Below are 18,308 nucleotides of genomic sequence, written 5' to 3'. Positions count from 1 at the left end.
TTTATGATGTAGTGTCAGGCCATGATGGTCATTCTGACAATACATCAGAAGCAGGACCATCCCCATTCAGGATCACAGTTGACTGAATTGCAGAAAGCAAAACCGCAGACGAGAGGGGACTACTGTACATAGAAAACATGGTGGACGTTGGAAGCAGAGACAGGAAGGTGTCAGGAAGGCATCAGGCTATGGCAGCTGGTCTCAGACTTGTGTTTATAAGGGACTGGTTTAGAAAAGCTGAAGCCGAATTTGGACAGCTTATTTATATCTCATATACAAAGTAAGTTAACAGGGAGTAACTCAGGAATTGCGGAACTTCTTAACGTTGGTTTGTTGTGTTTTTATGCATTGCCTTTAGTGACCTTGGGGAAAACCTTTGTGGATAGGGATGAGGTTGTTCTTCATCCTGCAGTAGAAAATGAGTGCCCAAGGGTTAGGTTTTAGGTGATATCGGAATAACTGTCTTTCTGTTCAGAACTGGAGAAAAAAGATGTTTGGAATCAGTACAAAACACATTGGCAAAGAGGTCTCGTTGACATGAATTGGCCTCCACAACATGTCAGAAAATAGGCACTGGAACATTGGTACATTGCAGGGGCTAGGGCCTCAGAAGGGCCTAAGCCAGAGATTTCTGAGAGCAATCCCATCTAATAATCAATCTTAACTCCTGTGTATTATTCTATTTTGTTCCCCAAAGCTATCATAAGAGTCTCACTAAAACAATACATTTCAATCTTCCCTATGACAGTAGGGAACTACAGGAGGCATTGAGCCTATGCTTGAGACAAAGTTGTGCCAGGGATAGCAGCAGCAGGTGCTTGAATGAAATAAGTCTTGGGGCAAGAAAAGGAGACCTGCAGAAAAGCCCAGGAGTGGCCCAAACCCAGACCAGTATGACATAGATAGACAGCCAGGTCTGGGGACGAGAAGAATTTCCTATAGTTCCAAGAAACTCATGGAAGGGAAAATGGTAAAGATGCTGGACATCTAATAGTGACAAGAGATAGAGACCCATGTTATTGTGATTAGTTATTAATGGGAGGTATGATCTTGTAGCCTACTGATGTACGGAGTATCTGGGTTATATAGTATTGTTGTGAGGCTGAAATGAGATTTAAAAAAATTAAAGTCTTAGCATAATATCTTGCTTTTAATAGGCTCACAATACCTGTTGGAAGTTGACCTTATTATTGACTATGGATGTCATGTTAGGGGATTATCTAAGGGTACTAGCACAGAGGATCATATAGGATGTATTCTTTGAGCAAGTCTTGTAGGTAGCCAGATTCTTACATCTGCGAACACTAAATGGCACCACCATGTACACAGCCAGACCAAGGAATGACTAGAAGACCATTCTCTACTTGCCACTTGTCTAAATATGGACAATGTTGTGGGCATCCAGAAGTGTACTTTTCTTTAAAAAAAAAAAAAGTAACAAATTACCAATAATTCAAGAGAGCAGTTTAAGGTCATGAGTCTGTGGGAGCAGGTGCAAGCTTCCAATGGTGAATGCACTGAGGCAGTGGTAGCTCTGTGGGAGTTTGTCAATTTCTTTCATAAGATCACCAGACCCCCACTGAGCAGGTAGGTGATCTAATAAATTCCACCATAATTTGTTGTCTTTATTCTTTCACTTAAGCTCAAAGAAGGAAGTAGCCATTTGACAAAACACAAGTCCCACTGAAATATGTGTTGGGAGCAATCTTCTGTGACTAAAGGCATCTCCTTATATGATATACAATTGTCCTGGGTCCCTGGCACTGTGATGGAGAGTGGGCTGGGGCTCAGCAGGTGACATAGACAGTTCTGGTGATAGAGATCTCATATGAAGCAGTAGGCAGAGTTAACTTGAGGAACTGAATGGAAGTCTAGCCAGTAGAAACCCAGATACAGCAGGAAGGATGGACAGCAGATAAGAAACATCAGCTTCTCAACCTGCTACCCATACCCACCAGTTTTACCAGCAGGAAGCAGCAGGTGGCAGTGTGCCCAACCATCAGGGTGGCCTGTTACCCTGGCCTACCTAGACTACCTACCTCAGCTACAATTAGACTAGCTGGGCCAGAGTATATGAAGCAGTCTGATAATCCTAACAACCAGCATTTATCAAGAAATATTTATGTACGGCAAATGAATTAACCATTTAATCTCACGGTGACCGTATTTAACAGGTAATATCATTATCCCATGCACATTTCAGCCTCAGGGCCTTTGCACTTAAGAGTTTTCTCTGAAAGGAACACTAGTTACCTTCATGGCTTATTCTCCACTGCATTCAGACATCTGGTCAAATGTTATCTCCTAAGAGAGAACTATTCTAATTACTCCATCTAAAATAATCCACATCATTCTTTATTCTCTTACTATGCTTTATTTTTCTGCATAGCTCTTATCTCTTTGACAGAATACATTCATTTTCACATTATCTATTTCCCCTCTAGAACTTAAGTTCCACGGTGGCAGGTAACTTATCTAGTTTGCTTATGGATTTGTCCTCAGACCCCAAAATAGTGCCCATCCCAGAGAAGTAGCACAATAAATCACTGCTGAATGATGAAGCTTCACTTTAAAAGGAAGATTATGAATTCCAGGGAGTTTAAGCAAATTGCCCAAGTTCTCAGAGTGATTTATACAGAATCAAGCTTGGAATCCAGGCAGTGGGGCTTCAAGACCCCAGCTCTTGACCTCTACTTTCTATTGCCTCATGAGTACTTCGTTACATAATCACCTCAGTCATGAAAGAGAAAAGGATGTACTGCAAGCAGGGCAGCAGCATGTGGAACACTACTGTCCATAAACAAGGACTAGAAAGGGTGGACACCCACATCTGGCCTCCTTGATTCTCCCTTCTAGCCTGGGCCTCTGCACATGCTGCTGGGAGGCCCTGGGGCTCCAGGTTGGAGGGTAGCCTCCATCTACCTCTCTCCCTCTCCTCCTGAGCATGAGAGCAGGAAGTTGGGCTAAGCTGCTCTGAAATCCTGGATATCAGCGATAATCTTACTGATGCGGAAAGGATGGCAGGGTCTCTGTTGGCTGGCAAATTTCTGTGCAGCAGTCTGGGTCCTGGAATGCTCTGGTTAAAATGCTTGGATCCCAGTCCTACCGGCTGAACTCAGATCACTCACTGTGTAGGGCACTACTGAACCTCAGGACAGAGCTGGTCTTTGGAACTCTGTTGAAATCAGGGCTCCATCTTTATCTCTAGCTGACTATCTGGAGTCTGAAGGACTGGAACTTCAAGCTCTGGGTGCATCCTGGTCAAGGTATGAAGGTTCCAGAAGAAATAAGTCACTCAGTTATGCTGGCAATGAAAAGAATCCTGGCATGCCTAGCCACTATCATAGACATGGTAGGGGTAGGAAGATACTCAGAGACTGACATTCAAACAACCCTTCCATTAGTGGATACCCAGTAGGCTGAGAGCCAGGGCCTGGGTAAGGCAAAAGGGTGGGATACGGCAACTCCACAGATTATGGTTTGTGGTGATCAAAGAAGGGAGTCAAAGCTGAGACCTAAATTTAAAACCAGGTGGACAGGATTGGTTGAACAAGGGGCATAACTTAGGTCAAACAGCACAAGAGAAGCCGGGTGTTCTAAGCCAGAGCAAGAACATTCAGAGGACAGGGCAAGAAGGGGAATCTGGAGACATTCCCTGAGCTGTGGGATGCCACCCCAGGCCTTTCACTGCACACTGCTGGTCACGGTTGGGGAGTGAGGCAGAGTCAGCTTGGATAACACTGAAGCTATAAAGAGTGGGCTCTAATACATTTAGGGAAAAAACGAAAAGTGAGTATCCCTGTGTGGCTATCCCCAAAGCTCAAAATATTTTGCAGATTCTGCTTTTCATGGGTTAGTACATTCTTTCATTAATTCAACAAGTATTTATTCAGAGCCCACTGTACCAGATGCTGAAATAATTTATGGCTGAGATGAACCTACCAAGCCATATAAATGTTGGGTTTTTTCTTTTTAGCATTTATACAATTCTTTCAAAGAGCAATACTTGTTTGTCAAATATCCACCCCATATCATCCTGTGCTATGAAGATTTGTCTCTTTTAATATTTAAAATTTTTCAAAAATAGAGAATGATGCTTTTGATTTGCTAGAAACTCAGCAAAAGATGTTTGAAAAGTTAATGGGAAATTGACTTTTTTTATACTGAAAGGCAGTAATTTCTGTTACTTACAGATGTAAGACTGTTACTTACAGATGACAGACTACAAGTCCATCAATGCAGGCTAGAGCTGCTAATATGTGTATTTTCAAAAAGACCACCCGAAGCATTCTATAGGTTTACAGGATGGTTTCCCAGAAGTTTTTTTCACCTTGTTCTTTTTGTTCGCCATTTTGAATCTCTTAATGTAACTTCTCTGAAGGGCCCTTAGATCACGACACTCTAACAAATGATGATTCTCCATTAATGTATGTCCACATGACTTCACACTCAAAGGACAGAGTCTTTCAAATAAAAGAAGAAAGTGCTAATTACTCACACTGGGGATGACTATTAATAGACTTACACATATTCACTGAGTGCCTACTTAGGCCTGCATGTAAGAACAGAGGTTAAAGAACACAACTTTAAATTTCAGAGGTGATAGTCATTCCAGGTTGTGACAGGAAATTTAAGTTAAAAAAGCAAGGCCTTTGAATCAAGTCTAGAGAATATGTAAAGGCCAACTGGAAAAAAATTTACAAATAATACAAAATTAATAGCAGTAATAATAAAAATGCGGGCCAAAAGGGCAATTGGGAGCACTAACCCTGACTCGTTTAGAAAGGCTCAAAAGTGATATCTGGTAGACCAAGAAAAGCAAGGTTACCCTCACCAATATATGGCACCAGCCAGCGTTTTTCAGGTATTCAACAAAGGGTCATACATACTTAAGCATTTAATTGAAGCATTGATAGAGATAAATATGTGGAAATTGTTCCCACTAGTACTTTCTACCTCAAATACTTCTCAAATGTACTAAATAATATCAAGAGTGGTTTGAAAAAAGCATGCTTATTTTTTAAAATAAATGTACTTTTTAATTGAAATATAGTTGACAATGTCACATTAGTTTCAGGTGTACAACATAGTGATGTGACAATGCTATATGTTATGTCTCGCTCACAAGTGTAGTTACTATAGCTGTTACAATATCATTGACTCTATTCCCTATGCTGTACCTTTCATCCCTGTGACTTACTCATTCCATAAGTAGAAGCCTGTGTCTCCCTCTCCCCCTCATTTATTTTGCCTTTCCCCATCCCCCTTCCCTCTGGCAACAACCTGTTTATTCTCTGTATTTATGGGACTGTTTCTGCTTTTGTTTGTTCACTTGTTTTCTTTTTAGAATCCACATATAAGCTAAATCACAGGGTATTTGTCTTTTTCTAACTTATTTTACTTAGTGTAGTGCTCTCTAGATCCATCCATGTTGTTTTCATTAAGGATATTGCGTGGGTTAAAACTTCATGCTCTATAATGTAATAAAGTTTACATTGTACTCTCCTTGCCTCTTATCTCCATAAAGTTATTGCACTAAATTATTCTCTCATGACCGAATGTCTCAATACAAATTATATACAAGTCGTACTGAAGCCATAGTGTGGTCTAACACACTAAAAAAGGATGACATGAACAGACTAAATTGATGTCCAAAAATGTTAGAAGATAGTATTGGCAAAATCCAGCATAAAATCCATTAATCTTTACTTTGGAGCCATGAGCATTGACTGCAATGCCGATGTACATTTTAACACTGGTCCTAAACATTTCTTATTTTGGCTTTGGGCAGAGGTCATGGTTCCTAAAGTCTTTTTGATTGACAAGAAAATCACTCCAGGATCACAAGGCCTATCTTTTTTTTTTCAGTATACCAAACAACCAACCAAAAATAACCTGTTTCTCAGAGAGATCCTTTGAATGAATTTAGTCACATCTTGGATTGTTAGTAATGAAACAGAGCTGTCTAAAAAGCAAAGAACATGACTACTTGGAGGAGAAAGAAACTGAGGAGCACATTAGAGGCAACTAGCATTTATTTTTTCATATCACAATAATGGGAAATACCATCAGGAGTCCTGCCAAACACAGCAAGCCTGGGGAAGGCAAAATGAAAGATTATGAGGTTATAGATGACAAATGAAAATGGACGTCACTGCTTCGGGTCCAGTTCTCCTCTTAGATCTGTATAAAGAGCCACCTGTACCTTGCCAGGTGAGATGTCCTTCAGGAAGAAGGCTTTAGACTGGCCCAGCCCTTTCACTGTTAGCCTGTGTTGTGTGACCAATATGGGCTAAACTATTTGTGTCCCATCTGTATAACGGTAATTATGATAGTATCTATCTCAAAAAAGGGTGTGAAGATTAAGGGCAAATAAGAACAATATTTGGCCAATTCTGTAAGCATTACATTAAGTGTTAATTATCACTAGGAGTAGTAGTATAGAAATGGTAGTAGAGATAATAGTTATCGCAGTAAGAGTAGTATTAGCACCGATTTGTTTGGGGTTTATTAATTGCCTTCTACAGGAGAATATAATCTCCTTAAGGATAGAAACTTTGTTTCATTCACTACTGTATTCTCATTGCCCAGAACAGTGCCTAACATGCAGTAAAAGCTTAATAATCATTTGTTGAATGACTACATTAAAAATCTGCAAGCCTTCATATTCCTTTTTCTATGACTTCTAAGATTTGGGCAACTAAAATCCACAAGTGATGAACATAGTCTCCAATGTCAAAGCTGTATATACGTGGTCCAGCACCCCCATACGCCGAGACACAGAGTGGGCATCACTTATGTTGTTTGCTGTGCCTCATTCTGAAGGCCTTCTTTCCTGACATCTTCTTCCCAGGGGCCTTCCAGATGGCCAAGTCACTCTCCAATCCCTCTATGATGTCCTTCCCTCTCCATCCCATAAAAATGAAACTGCCCTTAACTGTATCTTCATAAAGCCTTCTCCCTGGTAGATGATACCTAATTACTCTTGCAAACTAACATGCTCTTCAAATCTGTTTAATGTCCCTTACAATTCTAAACTTCTACAAACTGATAGTGTGTGATGATGGTTATTTCACCATTTGCTGTATGTGTGATGATATTCATATGTGGAAAATGTGCTAATATTTGCCCTCTATCTGGTAATGAATGCCTTCATCCAATGGAACAGCTTTAATGATAGAACTCAGCATGAAAGCTGACCTCACAGGAAAAAACATCAGTGCTGATGGAGCCTGGGGAAATTCTTCATTACATCACAGGGTTTTATTTCCCAGAAGTAGGGCTAGAGCTCTTTGATTCATCCAGTCAGCTTCTCCTGACTTCATCAGAGACATAAGTGTCATTCCCAACTGGGTAGGTTTGGAATTTAACTTCCTTCTCTCCTATGAAAAGTAGCAGAGCTTCCCAAGGGAAATCAGGAGTGAGGGTAGAAGTGAAGAAAGAGCAAAGAATGAGGAGAGGGCAAGAAATCGGTGTAGAGTGCAGTAAGAGAGGAGAAAGTACAGGTGGAAGGGAGGTGGAAGAGCAAAAGAGAGTGCTAGTAAGCAAACAGGGAAAAGGAGAAAATGCAAGGGAGAAGAAGATAGGGAGAACTTAGCACAAAAGAAGGTAGTGAAATGCAGAGAAGTCTGCCAGACAACCATGACAGCCCAGCAGGGAAGACTGAAGCAAGACAAAGGGACAGGATACAAATGGACATTGAGTAGCCATTGTCAGTTATCTAGGTAAGGAAGGATTGGTGTTCTAAATAAAAGGCATATTGTGTATTTATAATTCTGGTGGTTTATTGATGATACATCTAGGTGTTTCATTTAATCATTATCAAGTTATAATTTTATCATCACACACAACTGATTGTTTTCAAAGTATCATGCATAGAAGACCCCTTAATCAAGGGGTAGAAGTGATATAGCTTCACCTCAAATCTATAATTGTACATACATGAATTAACCTTACATTGTTGGAATCTTCCTGGTGGTGCCTAGTTCTACTAAACACTATTCTTGACAATGTAAGTATTGCTTCATACTGTCAAATACAATAGTATTTATATTTACAGAAAAGGAAGCAATTATTTCTTAGAAAATGATACAGGATTTAAATACTTTGGCCTAATTAGCTGTGAGAAAGGACATGGTCCAAGTATTCTTCAGAAAAGCCAGTTTACATAAGGACGCTCTTCTCTCTCCATTCCCGCTGCCCCATCCTAGTTGCAGCCAAATTGTTCACTGGAAATATTATCCAAGTCTCTTAGACCCTTTCCCTGCTTCCATGTTTTCTCTTCCCATTTATCTGTAACACATCCAAAGTGAACTTTTAAAAATATTACCCCTCAGCCTCTATTCGATTTTTCATTGGTGTCGCACTGCACAATGGACAAACTTAAGTTCCCATAAAGACCTAGATGATCTTGCCTTTGTGTATCTCATCTTCATGTTCAACTGTGCCATACTCTTTCCTGACCCAGAGCCTTCACATATGTTCTGTCCTAAAACTGGACCGCTCTTCCCTAGTCTTCATCTGTTTAGCCAGTACTCAGGCTTACTGTCCAGAAAAATAGTGTTTTCTTCAGAGAAGTTTTGCTTGACCCCCAGCCTAGGTCAGGTCACTCTGTTACATGTGTTCATTGCATATTTTACTTCATCTATACATCAGTTCACATCATTATTCTTTAATACTTATTTGTATACTTATCTGTTTGCTGTGACTGCCAGTTGGTTGTAATTTTATGAAAATGGAGACCAGGTGTATCTTGCTCATTACTCTTTTCCCAGTACCTGCCATGGTTCTAATTACTTCACAAAAACTCAATATATTGGGTGAAGGAGTAATTGAGATTTGAATTTCCAACGTTCTAGATTTGTTTATAATCCCAAGGAGCCTGCTTCTGGTAGAGCACAGTGTTTTCTATGCATTTGTTTGCAGAAAGGAAGAGAGAATCCCTTCTGCTCCCCCTGAGTAGAATCATCCTGAATGGGCTCAGTATTGCAGCAGGACAGTAGGGATGGAGAAAGCACGCTTATGAGTCTTTCATGTGTAGAACAGCACCTGCCATTGTCCCATATGAAAGCAATGTGATGCTCAGTATTCAAACCCTTGCAGCTGCCTTAAGCAGAGGATTTGCAGGCCTTTTTAGTTAAGATGGAATCTCTCTGAAGGGCAGAATGTAGTTGTAGTAAAGAGAAGCATTGGGGCACTGGGTGGCTCAGTAGGTTGAGCATCCGACTTCAGCTCTCAGGTCATGATCTCACGGTTCATGAGTTCGAGCCCCACATCAGGCTCTGTGTTGTCAGTGTGGAGCCTGCTTTGGATCCTCTGTTTGTCTGTCTGTCTCTCTCTCTCTGCCCCTCCTGTGCACACATACTCTCTGTCTCTCTCAAAAATAAATAAAAATAGAGAGAGAGAGCAGCATTAATAGCAATGAACTTTCTATAAAATAAAGGAGACAATTAAAATCTTTGGTTCTCTACTTCCTTCACAGCAAGTCTCATTACCGTCTCCTGCTGTGCAATCACCATCTTCTTCAGATTAGCTGCCAGTTCCTCATGCTTCATTCTGAAACAATGGCGTCCAAAATCTGCACTTCTTAGTGTAATGACTTGTTTCAAACACCCCAGGATGACTGCCTCAAGGACTTTTGGCCAAATGTTGTCAGTTACGTTGGAGGGGTTTCTGGCAAGGCCAGAATCAATCTAGTGAAGCTTCCAGTTGTCTTCCCATATTCCCAAATAAGATGACCTATTACAAGTGCTTATTCCTTTCTGGTGGTAATAGGGACTAGGGAAGACAATGCACTGTTAACTCTAACATAAGTAATCAGATAAAAATTTTAGGATTTGGTGATTCTCTTCTGGTAGCCAAACTTGCTTATAGCTTTCAGAATTCATGCCCACTGATGGCATGAAACACTTAGAGTCTCTCATCACAAAAGAACACCATGTCCGCAATTATCTTCCAATGGTGAGATCAGCCCATGTCAATGTCATGTTTAATATTTAAGCATACTCTACTGTCATTTGTATGTGTTTATTCCGTGGACATCTGCAGAACCAATATGAATAAAAATAGAACTTGTGGGGCAAGAAAAATATATTGAGAATCATTGAGTTGGACAAACCTAGTGGGAAGGTTGCGCCTATTCAAACACCTGTCTCCCACCCTCTCACCATCTGTGCAATCACTTCACCCTGCAGCTTCACTACTCACTCCTACAATTACCCTGTCAAGAGCAAAGTGCAGCTCAGGTGGATTTAATGTGGGTTTAATATGGCCCATCGAGTTCAATGTTGATTTCCTTTAAGTAACTGTTTCTGTTCTTGCTATAAATCTATGTCTATGTGTCTACGCTTAATTTGGATAATGAGTGCATCTAAGGCAAGAGGCAGTTTATATGTTTTGTAGGCACTAGATCAAATACGCAGATGAAAACAGCAAAATGATGCACAATTCCCAGTTTACAGTGAAATTAAAAGAGAAGGTTAATGTTTTAATGCATTCTTAAGAATTCTTTCCCTCAAATTCTCCATATAACAGTAGTCTATATATAGATCTAAAGGAAAGGGAAGGAGCTAATGTGTAATCCAGACCTACTATATGTTATTGGGTGTGATGCTAGAAAGTTTATAGTTACTTTCTCATCTAATAAAACAGCTCTTCAAGGTGAGTATTAAAACAAAAGACTTGGGGCTCAGAGAGTTTAAGTATCATGGAACAGGTGCCTAGGTCTATTTGTTTTCTAAGTATGTTTTCTTTCCTCTGAGTGGTCATATCATTTATCTCGTGATAGTACATCAGTCTAGATGATTCAACCCTCTAAGGATCTCACCTAACCAAGTGTGATTTATTATGCTACTTCCCTGTAGAAGACCAAAAAAATTATTAGGAATAAATGGAAATCATAAGGACTTGTCCATTGAACTACCTAGATATGACATCATTTAGAGCTCAAAGCCATTGGATAAATGCTCTATTTCCATCCATTCATTCTTTTACACAAAACATATTGTTCTGATGGCCAACTATGTGCCAGGCACTGGAACATACATTTTGGATAGAATGATAAGCAAGATGGAGATGCTCTCTGTTATCACAGAGCTGAGTATATACAGAGCACAGTGCAGTGCAGATTGGCCTCTGTGGATTCTGAGGTGGAACGGGCTCAATGCGACCTGCCTGAGAAGGTGAGAAACCAAGTACACACAGATGCTGCTTCTGTATCATAATTTATGAAATTTAAAGAAGGAATCAGGATCAGTAATGCTTTATATTTAGTCAGGCTTTAAATATTTATTGTATCAGGTATACTTCAATCATGATTTGTCATAAATATGAGACAAGTTGTTAAAGGAGAATTTTGTGGTTGATTTTCTGAATTTTCAACATGTTTACGCCACTGAGTACCTTTATATTTTGCAGGTATGTAGAGGAAAGGCACAATCAGCCTTCTATTACAATGCACAGCACCTAGAGAGTGAACCTAGAAATTACTATTTAAGTTGTGACGTATTCAGAATCATTCAGCAACATGCACAAGTCAGAAGTCCTTCCCCAAGGAAAATGTACCCCCTTCCCTGTTTCCTGAGTCAAGAGCAGAAAGTGGCATTCACTCATTCTTCATTTTTATACTTAGTAAAGTTAATAAAAAAAAATCCATAAGTGATACACTGAGTGTGTCACATCAATTACTTTGTTGTTTAGATGAAATGAGCTTTGTGCTGCTCTCAAATTAGGCACTCATCATGCATAATTAGCCCCTTACATAGAACAGCTGTTGGCTTTTACAAGGCTTTCAACCCAGTGCTGAGTGCACCCATCGTCGGGTGTTTACTGTATTATTTAATCAAATCTGTGATATATACACACTTGATTTGATGATAAAATATAGAAAAGAACTGCCTAGAGAAAAGCACGGTATGTTTATCTTCACCTAGAAAAGTTAACTTTGAAGTAATTATATTAAAAGGCACTAAGCTATTATATTGGAAAACCATTTTAATTTTTTTGAAAATTAAAAATTCTTTTATTATTAATTATAATTCTGTGGCTGTTTATGAAAAAGAGGAAACTGTGCGTTTCGCACCAGTGTGTTCAAAGGAATAAAAAGCAACTGAATCATCAGGATGGGTCTCGTGGATAAACTGGGCATCAGAAAATCTTCAACTTAACTCTGAAACTTTACAATACCCTTACTCCCTACTTTTGCCATCTGTAAAACTGGAAAGTAATCATCAACAAGTGTTTATGTGAAGCACTTCAAGATGGAAATTGTTACCACAGATGTACAAAATGTAATTCCAGAGTATAGTTCTAAATGTAAACACCATAATGATTTGTATTGGACGCAAATCGGAGATGTTGCCGTGGGTTCTGTTACCGATGGTTTATGCATTTGAGAAGTGGGGAAAGCTTGAGGGACAGCTAATGTAATCATTACAAGCAACTGCCGGCTGCCACTTTTATTTTTTAAGTGTGTGTATTTTTCATCTCTAATGGAATCATAGTTTTATAAATAAGATAACTGAGAAAAGGGAATCCTGCAAAGTCACAATGAGTGAGATAAGGAGATATTGTTACTACAGTTCCCCAGTTTATAAATTTTTCTCCTAATCACACCCAGCTAAAAAGAGAAGCAGAAATTTAACATATCCTATTTCAGGCAATAAAAAGCTATGTCATGAGCACAATTTTCCTTTTTCAAATTATAAAGGTAAAATTTGGCTAAGGGAGTATATTCAAATTTTTACTGCCAATGTTCAGTATTTCTGTTAAATCAGCTAAATGCCATTTATGATATTGGAGTAATGTGTTTAAAAGTGATGTGCTTTGAAAAAGTGTTTTAGAAATTAAGAGATTACCTACCTATTCACATACACATATTTGTATGTAGGTATACATATGCACACAAACACACGAAACAAATTTCACTAAACAGAGTTCAACAAATATTGTTGATACACCTTATGTTTTCCTTAACAGGTTCACCTTTGGGTGAGGGTGTATACCAGACTGATACTCAAATGGTACAAAACCAGACTGGCTCAAGTGACTGTTTACTGGCTGGCGTTCCTTCTGCTTTATCCAGCAGGTACTCACTTGGGTTGGCTAATGCTCGTATCATAATGGTTATTGAATATTTTTATTACCACTCTAGGTGCCTATATGTTAATCACTCTAGATGCATATATTTTAATGTATTCTATAGAATTCCTTATAAACCACTGACAATAATTAGTCAAGTAATAATAGCAAGAAAAGTATTTGTGGAAGCTTCTTTACTGCACATTGTTGAGCGATGAAGTTGGCAAATAGGAGGAAATAAACAGAAATATTCTCAAGTTCAGGTTAAACTAGAAACCATGTAGTGAAGGAGGTCAACACAGTTGCATCTATGATTGTAACAGTGGTCAAGGAATACACAAGATGAAAATTCCACCCTCTGGCAAGAGAATTATTCACTTAAATTGCTTTAAGAAATCTTCACAAGATGGGAATATTTTTTAACATCGTTGGACTACATAGATGAAGTCTCTGTGTCTTTCTCTATGTCTCTCTCTGTCTCTCTGTATCCCTCTCTCCCATTCTCCCTCTCTTCACATTGATTATAAAGAAAAAAAAAAAGTCACTGGCTATTTAAAGCAATTAATCAAATATACTCTAATATACACCACATTTTCCACAAATACTTTAAATAGGATTTTTTTAACAAGATAAGTATTCTACCTCCCTCTGGCAACCATCAGTTTGTTCTCTATAGTAAAGAATCTGTTTTCTGGTTTTGAGGGTTGGGGGTGGGAGATGGGTGAAATAGGTGAAAGGGATTACAAGTACACTTATCAGGGGCGCCTGGGTGGCTCAGTCGTGAAGCGTCCGACTTCAACTCAGGTCATGATCTCACAGTCCATGAGTTCAAGCCCCACATCAGGCTCTGTGCTGATAGCTCAGAGCCTGGAGCCTGCTTCGAATTCTGTGTCTCCCTCTCTCTCTGCCCCTCCCCTGCTCATGCTCTGTCTCAAAAATAAATAAGAACATAAAAAAAAAAAGAGTACACTTATCATGATGAGCACTGAGTAATACATAGAATTGTTGAATCACTATATTGTACACTTGAAACTAAAATAACACTGTATACTAACTATATTGGAATTAAATCTTTTTTAAAAAATATTCTAAATTTTCATCTTTTGTGACTCTAGTGGACAAATTTTTCTATACCACTTTTATGTACATTGTCTTTTATCCTATTTCAGTGGTGTTCACACAGGCTGAGCTAGGATAAAAGGAGTAATTTAACCAACAATTATTTGGAGAGAAAAATCATTAGAAAACTCTTTTATAAACAGCATTAGATTGAATTAAACTACTTGTTCTCAGCATAACTATTTAACTGAATTCAACTAGTTTTTTCAAGTTAATTTGATAGAGTAGATTCACTTTATACTCAAGATCTTTATATACTGTTTCATAAGACAAAGTCCTGTAAAATTAAATAAGAACATAATCATAAAGGATTCTCTACATCTATTACCTACATCTAGAAAGAACCATACCATTCATCATAAAAACAAAACAAAACAAAACAAAAGCCCTAAACCATTTTTTAGAGTATGGTTAGCAAAAGTTATCCTACCATCATAGGTGTTAGTATTCCTTTAGGCATTAACTTTATAGATAATTTCCTTGTGACTTATTCCATTTGTAGAAATGTAGGAGCCTCCAAGAAAAAATATATAAAGAAAATTTCCCATCAAGAATCTTTATTCCAACCTAAGTCACAAGAAATTTTAGCCTATAAGGATTCTCTAAATTCACTTTAATGATTTGTAGAATTTAATCTCCACTGAAGTACATGGACTTAAAAAAAAAAAAACACTTTGAGCAAATTTTTAAAAACACAAAGGAAATCATATTAACAAAAAGTATTCAAAAGATCTCAAACATAATTTTCCATACTTTCAAATTATGTATTATGACTTGAAGGAAGGAGGGAATGAAGAAAGGAAGTTAGGGAGGGAGGGAAGAAAGAAGGAAGGAGGAAAAAAGAGAAAGAAACAAATTATCTTTGCTTCTACGATGAAAATAATGGAAAGAAGGTTTATTGACTACTTAGGGCAAAGACTGATCCAGACTGACATTTCATGCCAACATAATGATATTGAATGTTCTTTCTGTCATTTCTTAGAGATGTTTGGCATTTAGCATTGATATCTTTTGGCCATTTTCCAAAAGTATATTGCAATTATCACAAGAAAGGTGCATATCTTTTACTGTCCAGGCCAATTTATCTTTTTTTTTTTCTTTTTAAGGTAAAATCCATATTGTCCTTTAGAAAATGCTTTTGTTTTCTAGTGTAAAAGGAAAATAAAAAGAAAGTCAGTGTTGGGATGAGTTAAGGGCCGTGTGCAAAGACTGGGAAAAACGCAATGTTTCTATGATTTTAAGTTGATAGCTTTGTATTGGGTACTACCCCAGAGAGGTCTGTTAAAAAAGCTAAGTTAGGTAACTGAAAAGAATGGAAAGCACTTATTCAAAGTCACGGAAGAATTTGAAGAATTCATCAAAGAGTTCTCATTGAAGAAATTCAGAAAAAAAAAAATCTGTCTGACATTATGTAAATGAAGCATATATAATCTGTGTCTATATGACAGTGTTTCAACTCTCTCTTCCATTTTGTTATGATGTACCTCAAGGTTTTGTCACAGAGAACCACCAAGGAAAAATCACTTAGGCACACAAACAGATGCATATGTTCAAAGAGGAAGAATTTTCTGCATTTGCGTTAATAAACCAATCTTAGGAGAGGTTTCAATCAGTAAGTTCTAGATGGGCCTGTCAGAAAGGTGTAACCACCAGTAAAAGTTGAAAGAGGAAGCAGGCTATTAGGATCATCTTTGTGAGTTGTAATTAAGATTCATATGAAAAAAAAATTTTTTAATCAGGTGAACCACTGTCTGAGAACCAAGTTTTCAACTAAGAAGTGAAAACTGGTTCTTCCCCTTATTCAAAAAATATTATTGAACACTCACTGCATGTTAGATATCATATCTGTATGCCAGATACCATTTGAGATGCTGGAGGGGAAAAACTGATAACCAACTTTTGTTTTCTTTTCTCAAACTGATCTTCAGAAGATGAGTGAAAAAGAAGCACAAATGATGGCAAATGTTACAAGCAAATGCTTATATCTTCCCCCAAACTCATATGTTAAAGCTCTAACTCCCAGTGTGATATTGGAGGTGGGGCTTTGGGGAGGTAATTGGGATTAGATGAGGTCATAGGAATAAAGCCCTCGTGATGGGATTAGTGCCCTGATATGAAGAGACTGGAGAGCTTCTTGAGAGTCTGTTGCTCTTTCTCTGTTCACCATATGAGGACGCAGCAAGACAGCAGCCAGGAAGAGGGTCCTCACCAAGAACCTGACCATGCTGACACCCTGATCTTGTGAACTTTCAGCTTCCAGAACTCGGAGAAATAAATGTCTGTTGTTAAGCCACCGGTCTATGGTATTTTGTTAGGGCAGCCCAAGCAGACTAACAGAACAAGAGAAGATACTTTCAGGTAGGCTAGGGGAGGAGATGACTGTGGCAAGAAGATACACTACCTAAAGATGATCATTAGGCCTTTATATCTGGACAATTTATTTTTACCTAGAGTCAAAGCAGCAATTCATTAAGCCCGAAGCAGACCAGTAATCTAGTCAGAACTAACCCAGTGTGGTGCATGTGCCTCTTAACAGTGAAAGTTCTGGTGGAGAGTCAGGCCTGGGTTCTACTTTCTGTTGGGTCCCTGTGCAGCTTCAAGCTTTGTGGGCCTTGGAAAACTCACCTGTACAACAAAGGACTAAAACCCTCCCAGATTTTCCCTATTACTATTCTGAATCTTTGCCAGACAAATATATGCCAGTGTTCTGGGATGAAGATGTTTGGCTTGGCCAAATGGTTGACCAAAAATCTACTGCCGTTCCTAAAGAAAATAACACAATATGTTCCACTATAAGTGAATCAGTAGCATCATTTTTATTATTAAAATTTTTTTAATGTTTATTCATTTTTAAGAGAGAGAGAGAGAGAGAGAGAGAGAGAGAGAGAGCATGAGCATGGGAGGGGCAGAGAGAGAGAGACAGACACAGAATCTGAAGCAGGCTCCAGGCTCTGAGCTGTCAGCACAGAGCCCGATGTGGGGCTCAAACCCACAAACTGTGAGATCATGACCTGGGCTGAAGTCAGCCGCTTAACTGACCGAGCCACCCAGGCGCGGCAGTAGCCTCATTTAAAAATAGGAAACAGAAAACCCTTAGTTTCTCCTGTAAATGTGAAATAAAGAGAACCAAAAGCCAAATTATTTGCTAGGCTGTGCTTTACAATAGCTTCTAGGTTACTTCTTTTAAGGAGGGGGAAAAAAGCTTGCTTTAGATTATGTACTCAGCTATAAATATGAGCAGATATATTTAAAAAACACACTGTTCTGATACACACTTACTTTTCTAAACTGTATGTTGAATCTCAAACCCAAAGCAAAAGAGAAAATTATTCCTTTACCCCCAAGTTTAATATGGGGCAGATATTCCATGATCCAAGTGTTCAAATACTTGCTTGACTCGGTTCGACCTTTCTGACATACCTGCTCAGACTCAGACAGATGGATGAGATCAGACTCATTCCGAGCCAAGCCAAGCTTTTTAACTTGCAGACGTGTTCTTTGTGGAAATAGGATTGTAGTACAGGGAGGAGTTGGTGACACTCTTCTGGTGGATGGTCAATGTAATAGTATTTAGCATCATAACTTAATTATATAGACATAATAGCAATTTGGAGGTGTATGACTGCAGATATTAGAGTCTGAGCAAGAAAACTGAGATTCATTCTTACTGAACTTAAGTACATTTATATGCCCTTCTTCTTAAAAAGTCCCTCAGGTTTACGCTTATAAAGTTTTCACGTGGTCTTGCCACTTGTCTCCCTCTGAGATAACATCCCTGGAGTCTGCAATCACTGATTACGTCTTCAAGTCCTACCATGTCAGTGAGGATTTAGATTTCAGTATCTTGGGGAGGAACAAACATAGAAGCAGAAGAATTTGTCTGGAACTAAGACCTTGTTTAGGGATAATGGAAACCACCTAATGTATGTTATTAGCATTTGAGTTTCAGAGCAAAATGCTTTTTAAGTGCTTGCTCTCAAGTACCCTCCTCATACTTATAGCACTTTGTTAGGGCTTGGCTTCTTTCCTAAATATAATTGTTTGTATGTCTAGAAATATATAATGGAATCTCATAAACACAGAGAGAAATTTTAAGATCACTCAGCATTAAC

Source organism: Panthera tigris, chromosome B1 (assembly GCF_018350195.1).
Source record: "Panthera tigris isolate Pti1 chromosome B1, P.tigris_Pti1_mat1.1, whole genome shotgun sequence".
NCBI lineage: Eukaryota > Metazoa > Chordata > Mammalia > Carnivora > Felidae > Panthera > Panthera tigris.
The sequence above is the reverse complement of the archived record's forward strand: the minus strand, read 5'-3'. Positions refer to the sequence as shown.